We start from the raw sequence: 19585 nt of genomic DNA on the forward strand, positions 1-19585 counted from the left end.
CCCTGCTCACAACAAGTTTACAGTCTAGAGAGGTCTTAGGGTGTAAGATTTTCCTGGGATTCAGTCTAATGGCATTCAGCAAAACAGGGGCTCCAGCATCCTCAAGCTCACCAGACTGGGGCCAACAGAGCTTGCCAAGGGGCCAGGAGGAAATCTGAGGCCTCGTGGTTAGAGCATGGGCCCAGGAGTCAGAAGGATATGGGTTATAATCCTGGCTCCACCCCATGTGTACTGTGTGATCTTGGGTAAGTCACTAAACTTCTCTGGGCCTCAGTTACCTCATCTGTAAAATAGAAGTTAAGAGTGTGAGCCCTGTGCGGGAAAGGACTGTGCCCAATCTGAATGACTCATATTAGAACAGTGCTTGGTAGTAAGTACTTAGCAAGTACCATAATTATCATTATCATTTTTATTATTTTTATAATTTTATCCACTCAGAAACCCCTGGAGCCAGCAGGCACTGTGAGATTGATGAATTCATTAAAACGGGAACCTTTGGTTAGAGAAAAACGAGAGAAGGAGCTAGTACAGCATAACCTGCTAGTAACTTCCAAGGAGTTCAGGCTCTGGACACTTAGAATGACTTAGATCACAGAAGGAGAAGACATTCTCGATGATCTAAAGCATCTTCAGTTGGGAGATCTGCGAGAAACAACTGGGAGCATGCTTACTGGCTGTGAGCCAATCCACTAGTTGTTTGGCTTCTCTAGACTGTAAGCTCATTGTGGGCAGGGAACATGTCTACCATCTCTGTTATGTTGCACTCTCCTAAGGGCTTAGGACAGTGCTCTGCACACAGTAAGCACTCAATAGATACCAATGATTGATTGATTGATCGATTGATCCTCCCTCTCACCCACTGGAGTGGGGCCAGATTCATTAAGGCCGGGCCCAGACTGGGAGAACAGTCTGTGAACCCATTGTTGGGTAGGAACCGTCTCTATATGTTGCCGACTTGTACTTCCCAAGTGCTTAGTCCAGTGCTCTGCACACTGTAAGTGCTCAATAAATATGATTGAATGAAAGATGAGATTTCTCCGGAAATGAAGCACTTTGCTTAGCTTCCTCCTGGGGCACCTTGGCTTTGAGAAAGAGCTTGAGTTTGGGAGTCAAAGGACTTGGAATCTATTCCAGCCCCAGTGCTACTCTGCTGTGTGACTCTGGACACTTAACCTCCCTGCCCCTCATTTTACAAAGAAAGCAGAGTAGCCTGGTGGAAGGACCACTTGGGAGTGCTTGGGAGTCTGGGGATCTGGGTTCTAAATCCAGGTACACCATTCTAATCCCGGCTCTTCCACTTGCCTGTTGTGTGCCCTTCGGCAACCTACTTCTCTCATCTGTGCCTCAGTAGCCTTATCTAAAAAATCAATCAATCAATCCATCGATGGAATTTATTGAGCCCTTGCTGTTTGCAAAGCACTGTTCTTAGAGCTTGAGTGAGTGCAATACAACAGTGTCAATTGGTAGAAATGTTCCCTGACCACTAGGATCTTACAGTCTAGACAGGGAGACAGATATTAAAATAAGCGATGAGTATGTACATAAGAGCATTTCCCTTTCAGAGTCACACCTGGAGAGTTTTCAGTACTCTACCAGTCTTGACTACAGGAGGGAGAGTCAAGCAGAGGCCTGTCCATTCCATTCCTAGCTTGGCCAGTGGCTAGTGAGTGCAAGGTTATCTGCTACAAGTCAAAACTCACCTGTGCTGGGCAGCAGTGGCATGGGAGAGACTTGAGGGTGGAGACTCAAGTTTACTGTGTGGAAGGGGGCAATGGTAAACTGCTTTTGGATTTTTACCAAGAAAACTCTCTGGATACACTACCAGAATAATTGCAGATGGAGGTGGGGTTTTCTGGGATGGATGTGTCCATGGTGTCGCTATGGATCAGGGATGACTCAACAGCCTAAGACAAGACAAGACATAAGTGCATTGATGTGGATGTGTGTAACTATGTATGTAAAATGGGGATTAAATACCTGTTCTCCTTCAGTCTTAGACTGTGAGAGCCTCATGAGAAACAGGGACTGTGTCCAGCCTGATTATCTTGTGTATACAAGATAATAATACAAATATTATCATTATTATTATTTCCTGATCGATAAAATGGGAGCTCATCCTCTATACTGTGAGCTAGTTGTGGGAAAGAATGTGTCTGTTTGTTGTTATATTGTACACTCCCAAGCACTTAGTACAGCTATTTGCACACAGTAAGCACTCAATAAATATGAATGAATGAATTGAACGAACATGACACTATCTGCCTCTTCCTACCTCTTAGACTCCTTGTGAAGGTGAAATGAGTTAAATGATGTAAAAGCACTTTGGAGCCACAGAAATGTTGTACAAATTCAAGGTATTCCTTGACATCCTGATGTTCACTGACACTGGCCATCGATCCTTGGCTACGTAGTTTTACCTGAGGAAAGGAACAGAGGAAATTTGGGAGGATTTTTTCAAGAACTGATGCAACTTTTTGAACCCACTTGCAAGAGGTTGTCTGAAATTCTAATTTTAAATCCTGAAGCAAAAAGAGCGAGGCGGACGGGAGGAAGAGAGACAGCAACTATTATTGAACATAATAATGTGTCCCATATGACTTGATTTTTGGTGGCGATGCAGAAGCAAAGGAAGTCCTGACTAGAAATTGTTTGAGAATCATTGGAGCAGATATTGAAATCAACTGTGTAGTTCCTCTTATTGTCTGGATCAGGAATGAGAAGGCCTGAATTCCGGCCAGGGTACCTGGGTGGCCTTGGCCAAGTTACTTAGACATTATGTACTTCCACCTACATTAACTCTAGTTTTTAACTAATTCAGGAGGATGTAGTGAAGTGGACAGAGTGAATGCATGTGGAAATGTTTTAAGGGAAAAATTACTCTACAAATCCAAATTATTATTCTTTCAGTCCCTGCTAACCAGTGATGGTGATGAAAACTATTTATCTTGGAAACTCTGAGAATCCTGATTTTATGTGGTTAAATTCTTAGTGAGGGTTTGCCGATGAGGTCCCAGGTGATTCTGTGTGCTTTAAGCAGTACTTTGGGCACATAACGTAACATGATGACATCATGAACTGGGTTGGAGGTCAAGCACCTCAGCCCCTTGGCTTCTACGTATCAATAAGAGGCCAGAATTTTCTTCTCCTCCTCCCCCCTGCAGCATCTGGGGTGGTTTTTAGTCCCTCTTTTGCAGAGGAGGTAACTGAGGCACAGAGAAGCTAAGTGACTTGCCCAAAGTCAAACAGCTGATAAGTGACAGAGCCGGGATTAGAACCCACGACCAAGTCCGTGCTCTTTCCAGTAAGGCGCTACTGAGAGCTCACCTCCTCCAAGAGGCCTTCCCACACTGAGCCCCTTTCTTCCTCTCCCCCTCATCCCCCTCTCCATCCCCCTCATCTTGCCTCCTTCCCTTCCCCACAGCACCTGTATATATGTATTTATGTTTGTACATATTTATTACTCTATTTATTTATTTATTTTACTTGTACATATCTAATCTATTTATTTTATTTTGTTGGTATGTTTGGTTTTGTTCTCTGTCTTCCCCTTTTAGACTGTGAGCCCACTGTTGGGTAGGGACCGTCTCTATATATTGCCAACTTGTACTTCCCAAGCGCTTAGTACAGTGCTCTGCACACAGTAAGCGCTCAATAAATACGATTGATTGATTGATTGATTGATTGATTGATACAAAGAAATCAGATCTTGTCGTTGGAGATTTATTGCTGAAGGAGAGGAGGGGGAGGCGTGATAGATACAGAGAAAGAATTAGAATTCATCAGGTTTGAATAAATGTATCCCTGTTGCAATTTTGTCTCTCAACTCCAATTTAGTTCAAAACTGATTAAAATAAAATAAAGCAAGTTAAAACATAATTATTAGAGACAAATAAACGTGGGCACTTCGGATCTGTTAATGGTGAGTTGAAAATATTTTGAAAGCAGAGAAATGACAGGAAATAGATGGAGGCTGAGAAAAACTGTCAGTGTTTTTTGCATGTGAAAGTTTGTAATTTTCTTTATTTACATAAACACCGTTGTCAGAATTTGCAAACAATTTTACTAAAGAGATTCACTCCCTCTCTGCCAGTTCTGGTAGTCTATGGCATGGCAGAGCAGTTGGAGCAGGGGAATTTTAAAACTGCATTTCTCTGCACCCCAGAGAAGAAACCATCTCAGGCCTGTTCAAATCAATCAATCAATCAATCAATCAGTTAATAATATTTAGGGGGTGTATCAAACAATCAATCGTGTGTAGAGCACTGTTCTGTTCTTGGGAGATTATGATAATGTTAGACACAAAATGAATTACAGATTTTTTAATGATATTTGTTAAGTGCTTACTATGTGCCAGGCAAGGGACAAGTGGCTCTGCCCAAGATCAAGTCACTTCACTTCCCTGTGTCTCAGTTCCCTAGTCTGTAAAAAGAGGATTAATATTGTGAGTCTGTGGTACTGAGTCCAAACTGATTAGGTTGTATCTACTCCAGCGCTTAGTACAGTGCCTGGCACATAGCAGACTCTTAACAAATACCATAAAAAAAATAGGAGGGAGAACAGGTATTGAATCCCTGTTTTACAGTGGAGGTAACTGAAGGACAAAGGAGATAAGTGACTTGCTCAAGGTCACCCATCAAGAAAGCCCTGGGATTAGAACCCAGGTCTTCTGACTTCCAGGTGACTGCTCTTTTCACAAGGTCACGCTGCTTTCAAGATGCTCATCCTTGCTCCCTGTTCCCCCATGCCCTTTTGGGGTTTCCCACTGCCTATATTCCAGTTCCAGTTCCAGCTCCAGTTCAAGTGGGTTAAAATGCATTTAGCTTTAGGGGAATCCAGAGGTGAAAAACAGAAGTTAAAGCATGCCAATTAATATGGTTTAATTGCGTGAATTAACAATTAGAGCTGTGGATACACTCAAGATGATGAATTCTTATGCACAGTTCAGCTGAATAAACCTTACTACCCCAACCCCTGTTACTTTGTTCTGATAAATTTGGAAATTGAGATTGAAAGGATTAGGTTTGAATTGCTTCATTGTGAGGCACCATCAGTGTATGTGTGTGTTTTTCTGTATATATTCATACATATATATATAAATATAAATATGTAAATAAACATGTCAGTGAGAGACTGAGACTCACGCTGAGTTCTGTGCAAAAGCTTTAAAGGCTTAATTCTTCTTCCCACATCGGCTGCTTGATACGAGAGGAAAATCTTTAGATGAGAGCAATGAATTTTTCAGATAATTTCTCAGGAATTTTTTAAATGTCCTTTGCCATGAACGGCTTGTCAAAGACTTCGCAGAAGGACTCTCAAAACTTGGATACAAGCAGTCTTGAATAATATAAAATGCTTCTCCCTTGGAAAAGGAATTTACAGCCCACACTGAAGCTGTTGAAAACCCATGCACTCTCAATGGAATTATTTCCACTGCTCAGTGTCTTTGTGCTTCATTGGAGCCTGCTTGGGTTTACTGTGGGGTTAATATGTGGCTAACTGGGAGGGTGTCGAAATGGAGGAGGGTAGAAAGTTGATTGGCAGGTTTGCAAGGATGGAAAATGGAGGTGAGAGGATAAGCCTCCCAAATCAGTCATTTCCACATTTTTAATACTTTCTTTCACCTCAGTTTATTGTAGGAAATTATTGTCTCAACAGAAAAGAAAATCAGAGGCTGGAAATTCCATTAATCAATCAGTGGTATTTATTGAGTGCCTATTATGTGCAGTGCACTGTGCTAAGCACTTGGAAACGCAAAATACAAAGCAGTTGGTAGAAGTAATCTATGCCCCTAAAGAGATTAAGGTTTTTTATGGTATTTGTAAGCATTTACTATGTTTCAAACACTATTTTAAGCACTGGGGTAGATACAAGTTAATCAGACTGGATATAGTCCCTGTCCCACATGGGGCTCACAGACAAAGTAAGAGGCATGTGTCTACCAACTCTGTTGTATTAAACTCCCCCAGGTGCTTACTAAAGAACTGAACCAAGTAAGCAAAGCAATCAAAATACAAACTGGGGATCTTTCCTCACAAAGCCTGGTGGAAGAAGCAGAAGCAGCAGGGCTTGGTGGATAGCGCATGGGCCTGGGAATCAGAAGGACCTGGATTCTAATCCTGCTCCATCACTTTTCTGCTGTGTGAACTTGGGCAAGTCACTTCACTTCTCGGTCCCTTAGTTACCTCATCTGTAAACTGGGGACTAATACTGAGAGAGCCCATGTGGGACATGGACTGTGTCCAATCTAATAAATTTCTATCTACCCCAGGACTTAGTACAGTGCGATCCGGAGTATTACATAGGGGCAGACGGCCTTATAGTCAGTCAGTCAGTCCATCAGTCATTTTACTGAGCACTTACTTTGTGCAGAACACTGTTCTAAGCGCTTGGGAGAGTACAGTATAACAATAAACAGATGCATTTCCTGCCCACAGTGAGCCTATAGTTTAGAGGGGGGAGGCAGACATTAATATAAATAAATGAATTACAGTTATCTACATATCTGCTGTGGGGCTGGGAGGGAGAAAGAACAAAGGGAGCAAGTCAAGATGACACAGAAGGGAGTAGGAAAAAAAGGAAAGGAGGGCTTAGTCAGGGAAGGCCTCTTGGAGGATAAAAATTCCTATGGCCATGTTGGACTCTGTGAGAGATGCCCCATCCATTTGCTGAACATCTGCCACGTGACTGCAGTTCTTTCCCATTGACTTTCTGATGGAGGATGCTTTTTTGTGGCACATAGTAAGTGCTTAAAAAATACCATCATTATTATTATCATTATTATCCTTCATGAGATACAGCATGATGTGGATTTACCATGCCCCAGAGCTGAGAGTCAAAACCTACCTGTGCTGGTCTGTGGCGGTATGGGAGATAGTTAAGGGTGGATACTATTATTATCATTATTATCCTTCATGAGATACAGCATGATGTGGATTTACCATGCCCCAGAGCTGAGAGTCAAAACCTACCTGTGCTGGGCTGCGGCTGCATGGGAGATAAGGGTGGATACTCAAGTTTTCTACACTGAAGGAGGCAATGGTAAACTACTTCCATATTTTTACCAAGAAAACTCCATGGATATACTACCAGAATGATTGCAGATGGAGTTGGAGCATTCTGGAAGAGATGTGACCATGGTGTCACTGCGGGTTGGAGGCGACTCAACAGCAAGGGATAAGAGAAGAGCCGAGAGTCAGCACCCTGCATCCGAGCAGATAAATACCGACTCCTTCTGGGGCAGAGTGGACACAGTTGGACCAGTGAGACAGCTTATTATTCCAGTGGCATGCAAAAGCAACAAGATAGCAACATGTTCCTCAAAAATGGGTACGATTCCTGGCTTTTCCACTTGTCTGCTGGGTGACCTTGGGCAAGTCACTTAATTTCTCTGGGTCTCAGTTACCTCATCTGAAAAATGGGGATTAAGACTGTGAGTTCCATGTGGGACAGGGTCTGTGACCAACCTGTTTAGTTTGTATATACCCTAGCTCTTAGTAATAATAATAATAATAATAATAATAATACTGATGGTATTTGTTAAACTGTTCTAAGTGCTGGGGGGATACAAGCTGATCAGGTTGTCCCACATGGGGCTCACAGTTTTAATTCCCATTTTACAGATGAAGTAACTGAGGCACAGAGAAGTGAAGTGACTTGCACAAAGTCACACAGCTGACAAGTGGCAGAGCTGGAATTAGAACCCATGACTTCTGACTCCCAAGCCCAGGCTCTTTCCACTGAGTCACGCTGCTTCTCTTAGTACAGTGCCAGGCACAGAGTAAGCTCTTAACAAATGCCATTAAAAAATGATCTTTGCTTTCTCAAATTTCCAAGTATCAAAATGCACAAAATGCTTTCCAAAAAGGTGATTGGATTCTGTGTTTCTCAAATTTAGGGCCACAGTGCAGTGGGTGCCCAAACCTAGGTGCCGTGCTCTGTCTTAAAATGCCCAACGCCCATTGAGTGCACAATGAAGTTCCGATTAACAGATCCATTAAGGCCAGTTCCTAAAGGACTTTTACTGTCAGTTGCGTTGAGGCCTTGGAAGTTTCTTCCCAGTTGATTAAACTCCTCCACTATGCTGTAAGCTCCTTGAGGCCAGATGGGGTCAACAAACTTTGTTGTACTGTACTCTCCCAAGTGCTTATCATAAAGCTCTGCACCATGGTAGGTAAGTGCTTAATAATATTAACAATAATAATAATAATGGCATTTATTAAGTGCTTGCTATGTGCAAAGCACTGTTCTAAGCACTGGGGAGGTTACAAGGTGATCAGGATGTCCCATGGGGGGCTCACAGTCTTAATTCCCATTTTACAGATGAGGTAACTGAGGCACAGAGAAGTTAAGTGACTTGCCCAAAGTCATACAGCTGACAATTGGCAGAGCCGGGATTTGAACCCATGACCTCTGACTCCAAAGCCCGTGCTCTTTCCACTGAGCCGTGCCACTTCTCTCATGCTGCTTAATAAATACCATAGATTGATACACTCTCCTCCCGGTAGTCCTGCACCTGCCCCCATGGCCTATATTGCTTCTTAAAACACCCACTAAGGATATCTCAGCTCCTGCAGCCACTACTGCCACATCTGCCTCGGCAGGTCTCGCAGAGGGCGGAAGGGATGGGATGTGGACTAGTGGGAAAAGTACGGGACCCGGTGTCAGGAGGCCTGGTTTCTAATCTCAGCCCTGTCACTTCTCTCCTGTGCAACCTCAGGCAAGTCATTTAAGTTCTCTGGACCTAAGTATTCTGTTGCATAAAATGTTGCTAGAACACCTAGTTCATCGGTGGTATTTATTGAGTACTTACTGTGTGTGGGGCACTTTACTAAATGCTTGGAGGAGTACAATATAAGAGTTGGTAGATACGTTCCCTCCCTGAATGAGCTTACAGTCTCTTAGATGGTTAGCCCCATATGGGATTGGGACCATGTCCAGTTTGATTATATTTATATAATAATAATAATGATGGCATTTATTAAGTGCTTACTATGTGCAAAGCACTGTTCTAAGTGCTGTTCTAAGTTATATGTCCAAGTGCTGAGGTCAGTATTTGTATAGAGTAAGTGTGTTCGATGATATTCGTTAAGCATTTACTATGTGTCAAACACTGTTCTAAGCTTCTGGGGTAGGTACAAGTCAATTAGGTCAGACACAGTTCCTGTCCCACATGGGGCTCATGGTCTTAAGTAGGAGGGAGAACAGACATTGAATCCTCATTGTGCAGTTGAAGAAACTGAGGCACAGAGAAGTTAAGTGATTCGCCTAAGATCACATAGCTAGCAATTGACAGAGCCAGGATTAGAACCCAGGTTCTCTGACTTCCAGGACCATGGTCTTTCCACTAGGACAAGTTGCTTCCCTGTAGTAAATGCTTAATGAATAATATCTCTAATATTGTTATCATTGGCAGCGTCTACCTTCTATGACTGCAAAGTCAGGGGGTTGAGGCTGGACTAGGGTCAAATAGGATAGAAACAGCAGTGGCAGTGGAGGAAGAGGAATGGAAAGAGGAAGAGGACAAGGAGGAGGAACTGGAGGAGATGAAAAAGGAAGAAAAGGGAGAGAAGGAAGAGAGGGATAGCACTCAGCATACAATAAGCACTCAATAAATACTGCTTATTGATTGAAGAGGAGGAGGAAAACGAAGAAGTAGAGTGGAGGAGAAGGGAGAGGGGAGTTTTAGGCTTTCCCCCCCTCTTCCTCCTCCTCTTCTTCCTTGTCCTCCTCCTCCTCCTCCTCCTCCTCTTCCTCCACCTCCCTGTTCTCTTCCTCCACCTCCGCAACAGGTACTCAAAATTGCAGCCTGAAAACTTTTCTAATGTCTTTATCTGGGGAAGCTGATTGTCAGGCTTGATGGCTTGGGGATATCAGTTGGGTCTGGGAGAAACCAGAGCTTCCCAAGGAATAAAAACTTTGATTCTGAAAGGAAATCCTGTCTCCTTTCACTGAGGCTTACTGGTCTGTTTGTAAATCATGTCTATGAATTTCAATTAAAAATTACTGGGTGGCTGGCTTTGAGAGGTGACTGGGGGTGGATAAAGCAGATGAAACCGGGACTTAAGAGATCCATAGGATAAATAACAGAATGGTCAGTTTATTTCTGCATCTGTTCTCTCTCCTGCCTTTCTTCTCTCGGCTCCCTTGGTTCCGCTTTGCTTTGGGGGGTTTTCTGGTGACTACTCCCCTGTGACATTGATAATAATAAAAATGAAAAAAGTAATAGAGCAGCAGCATGGTGTAGCGGATAGAGCCAGGGCAGAAGATAGAGTCAGAAGATCAGGGGTTCTGATCCCGGCTTTGCCACTTGTCTGCTGTGTGACCTTGGGCAAGTCACTTGACGTCTCTGGGCCTCAGTTACCTCATCTGTAGAATGGGGATTGAGACTGTGAGCCCCACAAGGTCCAACCCAATTTGCGTGTATCAACCCCAGCGCTTAGTACAGTGCCTGGCACATAGTTAAATGCTTAACAAATACCATCATTAATAGTGGTATTTGTTAAGCACTTACTATGTACCAAGTATTGTGGTAGATCCAGTACAGACAAATCGGACACAGTCTCTGTCCCATCCAGGGCTCACAGTCTAAATGCATCCCCATTTTACAGATGAAGAAAGTGAGGCACAGAGAAGTTAAGTGGCTGTAAGTTATTTCACTTGTACATGTCTATTCTATTTATTTTATTTTGTTAGTATGTTTGGTTTTGTTCTCTGTCTCCCCCCTTTTAGACTGTGAGCCCACTGTTGGGTAGGGACTGTCTCTACATGTTGCCAACTTGTACTTCCCAAGCGCTTAGTACAGTGCTCTGCACACAGTAAGCGCTCAATAAATACAAGTGATTGATTGATTGGCCAAGGACATCCAGCAGGCAAATGCCAAGCCGAGATTAGAACTAGGCCGCAATGGTTCTCCCTTGTGATTTGTTTGTTTTACTGTCATTCTCAGTGTCCTCTCTGCTTGCTTTGGTATTTCTCAAGTTACAGGGGAGCTTGTCATTTATGGGGGAGTGTTCCACGGTATTGTATCCATGCATGTCGGTGTCTCTGAAAGTGTTTCCCCATGTGATTGAGGGTGTCCTTTATTTGTATCTGTGTGTATTCATCTCCCGGGGGACCAGGATTCCCTCCAAGAGTCAGGCTGGTGGTTATTCATACAGTCACTCACTTATTCAATCATATTTATTGACTGCTTACTGTGTGCAGAGCACTGTGTTAAGCTCTTGGGAAAGCACTATCCAACTATAAACAGTCTGGAAGACCTGCTTGAGGTGCTGGAAAGGTGTCACCCTGGGCCTGGTTAGTGAACTAGACCCCTTTCTCAGCCCCACAGCCCTTAGATACATATCTGCAATTTATTTATGTTAATGTTTATATCCCCCTCTAGACTGTCAGCTCTTTGTGGGCAGGGAATGTGTCTACTCTGTTGTATTGCACCCTCCCAAGCACTTAATACAGTGTTCTGCACACTGTAAACTGGGGTCTAATCCCAGCTCTGCCTCTTGCCTTCATGTAACCTTGGGCAAGTCAACTTCGTGCCTCATTTGCAGAATGAGGATTTAATACCTGTTCTCTCTCCTACTTATTCTGTGACACCGACGTGGGTCCTGATTATCTTGTATCTACTCCAGTGCTTTGAACAAAGATAATAACAACAATAATAATAATAATAAATAAGTAAAACTCCCATTTCTCCATGACCTCAACAGGCAGGAAAGGATCATCCTCCAAACAAGGGACCTTTCTCCTAGATGCTTGGATTCTGTGACCCTAGGGATCAGGCCCTGCATCCAGAGTTGCATTTCACCATTAAACTCTTCTCTGGATGTCAGTCAGGGTGTCTTGGACCCCAGAGCCCACCATGGCTGCAAACCCTTGGAGTCGCAGCAACCAGAGGGACTAGTTTACCATCTCCTGGAAGAGATTAGAACAAAATCAACGTGAAAAACTTTCCCCAAAAGTTCCAGGCCCCCTGCGCCTTCCCCGTCTCTGTCAACACCCTCCTAGTTTTCTGTGTCACAATGTTGTAGTGACATTTGCTAGTACATTTGCCACAATTATAATATTTGCCATCTGCTGGTTTCTCGATGAAACATCACCACTCAGGCATGCTCTCAGGAAAGCTAGAGACGAAAAGTTAGTGGGGCTGTGATCATCATTTTATCATCATCATCATCAGTGGTATTTACTGAGCACCAGCCATGTGAGAAGCACCATATTTAAGTGCTTGGAAGAGTTCATCAGAAATATAATAATAATAATGATGGTATTTGTTTAGTGCTTACTATGTGCAAAGCACTGTTCTAAGTGCTGGGGGGATACCAGGTGATCAGGTTGTCCCACGTGGGGCTCACAGCCTTAATTCCCATTTTACAGATGAGGGAACTGAGGCACAGAGAAGTTAAGTGACTTGCCCAAGGTCACACAGCTGACAATTGGTGGAGTCAGGATTTGAACCCATGACCTCTGACTCCAAAGTCTGTACTCTTTCCACTGAGCCACGCTGCTTCTCAGCATGCTAAGACACAGCACCTAGCCTCTAAAGTTTTAGAAGCTTATAGGGGAGAAAGGTCTATCAATCAACCAATTGATTATATCTCATGAGGGCTTACTATATGTAGAGCTATACTAAGTGCCAAGGAAAGCATAATAACAACTGAGTTGATAGATATGTTCCCTGCCCACAAAGAGTTTAACAGTCTAAAGGGAGAGCCAGACATTAAAATTAATTATGGTTATCAATCAATCAATCATATTTATTGAGTGCTTGCTGTTTGCATAGCTTGTAATAAGTGCTTGAGAAAGAGTAATAATCATAACTACGGTACTTGTTAATCAATCAATCAATCAATCAATCGTATTTATTGAGCACTTACTGTGTGCAGAGCAATGTACTAAGCACTTGGGAAGTACAAGTTGGCAACATATAGAGACAGTCCCTACCCAACAGTGGGCTCACAGTCTATAAGGGGGAGACAGAGAACAAAACCAAACATACTAACAAAATAAAATAAATAGAATAGATATGTACAAGTAAGATAAATAAATAGAGTAATAAATATGTACAAACATATATACATATATACAGGTGCCATGGGGAAGGGAAGGAGGTAAGATGGGGGGGATGGAGAGGGGGATGAGGGGGAGAGGAAGGAAGGGGCTCAGTCTGGGAAGGCCTCCTGGAGGAGGTGAGCTCTCCATAGGGCCTTGAAGGGAGAAAGAGAGCTAGCTTGGTGGATGGGCAGAGGGAGGGCATTCCAGGCCAGGGGGATGACGTGGGCCGGGGGTCGATGGCGGGACAGGCGAGAAGGAGGCATGGTGAGGAGATTAGCAGCAGAGGAGCAGAGGGTGCAGGCTGGGCTGGAGAAGGAGAGAAGGGAGGTGAGGTAGGAGGGGGCGAGGTGATGGAGAGCCTTGAAGCCCAGGGTGAGGAGTTTCTGCCTGATGCGCAGATTGATTGGTAGCCACTGGAAATTTTTGAGGAGGGGAGTAACATGCCCAGAGTGTTTCTGGACAAAGACAATCCGGGCAGCAGCATGAAGTATGGATTGAAGTGGGAAGAGACACGAGGATGGGAGATCAGAGAGAAGGCTGATGCAATAATCCAGACGGGATAGGATGAGAGCTTGAATGAGCAGGGTAGCGGTTTGGGTGGAGTGGAAAGGGAGGATCTTGGCAATGTTGTGGAGCTGAGACCAGCAGGTTTTGGTGATGGCTTGGATGTGAGGGGTGAATGAGAGAGCGGAGTTGAGGATGACACCAAGGTTGCGGGCTTGTGAGACGGGAAGAATTGTAGTACCGTCAACAGAGATGGGAAAGTCAGGGAGAGGGCAGGGTTTGGGAGAGAAGACAAAGAGTTCAGTCTTGGACATGTTGAGTTGAGTTGTTAAGCACTTACTATGTGCCAAATACTGTTCTAAGTGATGGAATAGATACAAGTTAATTTGGGATAGATACAAGTTAATCAGGTTGGACACAGTCCCTGCCCCATATGGGGCTCACAGTCTTAATCTCCATTTTACAGATGAGATAACTGAGGCCCAGAGAAGTTTAGTGACTTGCCCAAGGTCACACAGCAAACAAGTGGCCGAGCAGGGTTAAGAATATAGGTCCTTTTGATTCCCAGGCCTGTGCTCTATCCTTTAAGCCATGCTGCCTCTCAATATACAATACGAGTTGATGAACATATCCCCTACCCACAAGGAGCTTGCAGTCTAAAAGGGGAGACAGACATTAATATAAATAAATGAATTACAGACATGTAAATAAACGTTGAAGGTGGGGTGAATATCAAGTACTTATAAGGTACAAATGCAAATGCAAGAGTTATAATAATAATAATGATGGCATGTATTAAGCACTTACTATGTGCAAAGCACTGTTCTAAGTGCTGGTCTAGAAAATCCAAAGGAAGAAATAACCACGTCGTTACTTCATCTGATTAACGTAGAATGGAGAGGGAGTAGGGAAAATGAGGGCCTAGTAGGGAAATGGAGGAACTGTGATTTGAATTAGGTTTCGAAGGTGGGGAGATTAGAGGTCTACAGGATTTGAAAGGGGGAGGGATTTTCAGGCCAGAGGGAGGATGAGAGTGGTAGTCAATGTAGTATATGAGAATTGCTTGGATCAGCATAGTGGCAGTTTGTACGGAAAGGAAAGGGTGGATTTTAGTGATGTTGTGAAGGCAGAACTGACAGGATTTAAGTAAAAGATTGAATTTGTGGGTTGAATGAGAGAGATTTGTCTAGGATAACACCAAGCTTACAGGCTTGTGGGACCGCGAGGATGGTGATGCTGACTACAGTGATGGGAAAGTCAGGGGAAGGGCAGGATATGGGTTGAAAGATAAGGACTCTGTTTTGGACATGTAAAATTTGAGGTGTCCATGGACATCTAAGTAGATCTGTCCTGAAGGAAGGAGGAAATGTGACATTACAGAGAAGGAGAGCAATCAGGGCTGGTGGTGTAGATTTAGTATGCATCTGTGAGAAAGGTAAGCACAAATAGTGGGAGCAAGAGGTATAGATGCAAAGATAGAACAAATAGCAGTAGCATAAAAAGCTGAATAAATAATTGAATGTATCCATTTATATGCTGAGGATGGGTTTAAATACATATGAGCAACGGGCGACTGTCGGTAAATAGTAGGCACTTAGTAAATATTATGAGGATTGTCATTACTATTACAAGTCAAGAGGTGACTTTGGGGCTGACCCCAACACCTTGGGGATTTGGAAAATAATTTGGGTGACTTCTTGGAGCAGAGGGGATTTTAAGGAAGCTTCAAAGATAGGGAGAGCTGATGTCTGGGTTTATGGGACACCCACAGTTATGGGATGAATGGCGAACTCAGAGCCAGTGAATAAATCTGAGAAGGAAATGGACCATACCTAAAAGAAGTTGTGGGTTATAAAAATACGGAGGTTTTTAGGTTAGGAGAGACTTGATTGTGTTGGAAGATAGAAGGAAAGAAGACAATGGAGAGTGAGAGGTTGAAGCTGGCAGTGAGAGAGGGGAGGAAAGTGGGACCTATTTCAGTGAAGAGGTGAGAGGAGTTGTGGTCAGAAGCATAGATTAAGGGGATGGATTTTGGCGGGGGAGTTTATGGTGCTTATTAAGTCCTTACTATGTGCCAGGCACTGTACTAAGCACTGGGGTAGATGCAAGCTAATCAAGTTGGACACAGTCCATGCCACACATGGGACTCACAGTCTTAATCCCCATTTTACAGATGGAGTAACTGTGGCAAAGAGAAGTTAAGTGACTTTCCCAAAGTCATACAGCAGACAAGTGGTGGAGCCAGGATTAGAACCTAGATCCTCCGACTCCCGGGCCAGGAATCTATTCTCTAGCCACACTACTGGAGAGAAAATAGGGGGCATTGAGGAGACAGTGAGCCCGCTGTTGGCTAGGGACTGTCTCTATATGTTGCCAACTTGTACTTCCCAAGCGCTTAGTACAGTGCTCTGCACACAGTAAGTGCTCAATAAATACGATTTATTGAAAAAGGAGGAGGAGGCAGAATATTGGCAAGTTCTTAAGCTGTTTTCAATAGGTCCTCCTGCTTAGCATAAGGAACCAAACCGAGTTTCTTTTTTCACTCAACCAATCAGTGGTATTTATTGAGCTCTTATTGTGTGCAGAGCACTGTACTAAGTGCTTGGGAAAGTACAATACACTAGAATTGGTAGATTCATTCCCTGCCTACAAGGAGCTTACATTCTAGTTGCTTGAGGTTTGTCTCCACATGCAATATGGGCGGGGAATGTGTGGGCAGGGAATGTGTATTATTATATTGTATTCTCCCAAGTGCTCAATACTGTACTCTGCACACAGTAAACCCTCAATAAATATGATTGAATGAATGAATGAATGAAATAAAATCTGCAAATTCTCTTGTATGGTACACTCCCAAGTGTTTAGGATAATGTACTGCACATAGTAAGTGCTCAAAAAATGCCACTGATTAATGTAATGTGACTCCTGGTCATGAAAGCACATCTCCTCCAATAAGTCTTCCCTGATTAAACCCTCCTCTGCTCTTCTCCCACTCTGTTCTGCACCACTCTTGCTCCTTCATTCACCCTCCCTCCTAGACCCACAGCACATATGTATGTATCTGTAATTTATTCATTTATTTATTCATCTACTTATTCATTTCATTGTTTATATTAATGTCTGTCTCTCCCTCTAGGCTGTGAGCTCACTGTGGGTAGAAATGTTTCTGTTTGCTGTTATTGTACCCTCCCAAATGCTTTAGTACAGTGCTTTGCATATAGTAAGAGTTCAGTAAATATGATTGAATGAATGAATGAATGACTGTAACCTGTGGGCAAATAGGGAGGAAAGGAAGATGGAAGGTGCTATTCTTTGCAACTGTATGGAAATTTCAGCCATTCTGGTAATTTTGACTTCTTATGTCAATAGCCTTCTGTACCATTCTGGGCAGAATTTGGTTGTTAGAACTAAGAAGACTGGTAAGTGGGGTTAATCATTGGGGAACCATGATTGTGAGTGCTTAGGACTTACATTAGAGCAAAATTTAATGTGTGTGGAACACAGAGATGTTATAGAAATTCTAGGAAAGGTCAGAGCAGGGAGCCCACAGACCCATGAAATGAGAGGTAGTAGTACCTATGAGCCATAATTGTACCTCCGTTTTCTTGACCTCGTAAAACTCATAAAGCTCCTGACGAATCTTGTTACGGTCTGGGGACTCCTGTCACCTTCAGCTGCCCCCAATCCTCTGAGCCCAGATCGAAAGGACCGGGACTAGTTGGTGGCCTGAGTTGGGGGTCACTTGCTTTTATCTGGAGGGGGATTAATTATAATAATAGCAATAATAATAATTATTATTATTATTAAAGTGCCATCGAGTCATTTCCGATTCATAGTGACTCTATGGATATGCTTTCTCCAGAACATCCTGTCCTCTGACATAATCCGCAACCTTTCTAATTCATTCATTCATTCAATCGTATTTATTGTACACTTACTGTGTGCAGAGCACTGCACTAAGTGCTTGGAAAGTACAATTTGGCAACAGATAGAGACAATCGCTTCCCAACAATGAGTTCACAGTCTAGAAGGCAGAGACAGACAACAAAACAAAATAAGTAGATAGGCATCAATAACATCAAAATAGATAAATAGAATTATAGATATATACACATCATTAATAAAATAAATAGAATAATAAATATGTACATATGCACGTAAGTGCTGTGGGGCAGGAAAGGGGAGATGGTGAGCAGAGGGAGGGAGTAGGGGAGATTTGGAGGGGAGGAGGAGTAGAGGAAAACGGGGGCTCAGGCTGGGAAAGCCTACTGGAGGAGGTGAGCTCTCAGTAGGGCTTTGAAGGGAGGAAGAGAGCTAGTTTGGCTGATGTGAGGAGGGAGGGCATTACAGGACAGAGGTAGGATGTGGGCTGGGGTTGACAGAGGGACAGGCAAGAACGAGGCCCAGTGAGGAGGTTAGCAGCAGAAGTGTGGAGCATGCAGGCTGGGCACTAGAAGGAGCGAAGGGAGGTGAGGTAAGAGGGGGCGAGGTGATGGAGAGCCTTAAAGCCAATAGTGAGGAGTTTTTGCTTGATTCAAAAGTTGATAGGCAACAACTGGAGATTTTTGAGGAGGGGGGTGGCATGCCCAGAGCGTTTCTGTACAAAGATAGGCCGGGCAGCAGAGTGAAGTATAGACTGAAGCAGGGAGAGACAGGAGGACGGGAGATCAAAGAGGAGGCTGATGCAGTAATCCAGTCGGGATAGGATGAGAGACTGTACCAGCAATGAAGCGGTTTGGATGGAGAGGAGAGGGCGGATCTTGGCGATGTTGTGGAAGTGAGACTGACAGGTTTTGGGGATGGATTGGATGTGTGGGGTGAATGAGGGAGCAGAGTCAAGGACGACACCAAGGTTGCAGGCTTAGTGAGACGGGAAGGATGATAGTGCCGTCTGCAATGACGAGAAGGTCAGGGGGAGGACAGGGTTTGGGAGGGAAGATAAGGAGCTCAGTCTTGGACATACTGAGTTTTAGATGGTGGGCAGACATCCAGATGGAGATGTCCTGAAGGCAGGAAGAGATATGAGCCTGGAGGGAGGGAGAGAGAACAGGGGAGGAGATGCAGATTTGGGTATCATCCACATAGAGATAATAGTTGAAGCTGTGGGAGCAAATGAGTTCTCCAAGGGAGTGAGTGTAGATAGAGAACAGAAGGGGACCAAGAACTGTCCCTTGAGGAACCCCTACAGAAGGGGATGGGAAGGGGAGGAGGAGCCTGCGAAGGAGACTGAGAATGAATGGCCGGAGAGATAAGAGGAGAACCAGAAGAGGATGGAGTCAGTGAAGCCAAGGTTGGATAACACGTTGAGAAGGGGATGGTTCACAGTGTCAAATGTAGCTGAGAGGTCGAGGAGGATCTAATGGTTCTTCTGCTATCATTATTAGGGTCTCTATCCATCTAGCTGCCAGTCTGCCTCTTCCACATTTCCCTGGACTTTTCATAGCGTTAGTGTCTTCTCCAGAGAATTAGTTCTCCTGATTTTGTACCCAAAATATACTAATCTAAGTCAAGTCGTTTGGCCTTCCAAGGACCACTTTGGTTTAATTTGCTACAAAATCCTTTTGTTTGTTTTTTGGGCAGTCCGTGGCATTCACAAAAGCCTTCTCCAACACCACATTTCAAAAGAATTGATGTTCTTTCTTTCCTGTTTTTTCACTGTCCAGCTTTCAGTAATTGAGAAGCACTTCCTATGTGCCAAGCACTGTTCTAAGCACTGAGGTAGATACAAGTCAATCAGGTCGGACACAGGCCCTGTCCCAAATGAGGCTCACAGTATTAATCCCCATTTTACAGATGAGGGGACTGAGGCCCAGAGAAGTGAAGTGACTTGTCCAAGGACACAGAGCAGACACATGAAGGAGCCAGGATTAGAACCCAGGTCCTTCTGACTCCCGGAACCATGCTCTATCCACTAAGCTATGCTGCTTCTTGGGTTTAGCTAAGGGTCTCCTTTCATTCATTCAGTTGTATTTATTGAGCACTTACTGTGTGCAGAGCACTGTACTAAGCACTCTCCTGTCCAGTCCCAGTA

General features: G+C 43.8%; 1 non-coding gene across 1 annotated transcript; it reads left to right on the top strand.

Moving 5' to 3' along the window:
- The first annotated feature begins 1552 nt into the window (after window positions 1-1552).
- On the top strand, window positions 1553-1690 carry LOC119924981. The gene has a single exon (XR_005449654.1). It is a non-coding gene; the product is annotated as a small nucleolar RNA SNORA7 (small nucleolar RNA).
- The last annotated feature ends 17895 nt before the right edge of the window (window positions 1691-19585 follow it).

This window comes from Tachyglossus aculeatus, chromosome 2 (assembly GCF_015852505.1).
Source record: "Tachyglossus aculeatus isolate mTacAcu1 chromosome 2, mTacAcu1.pri, whole genome shotgun sequence".
NCBI lineage: Eukaryota > Metazoa > Chordata > Mammalia > Monotremata > Tachyglossidae > Tachyglossus > Tachyglossus aculeatus.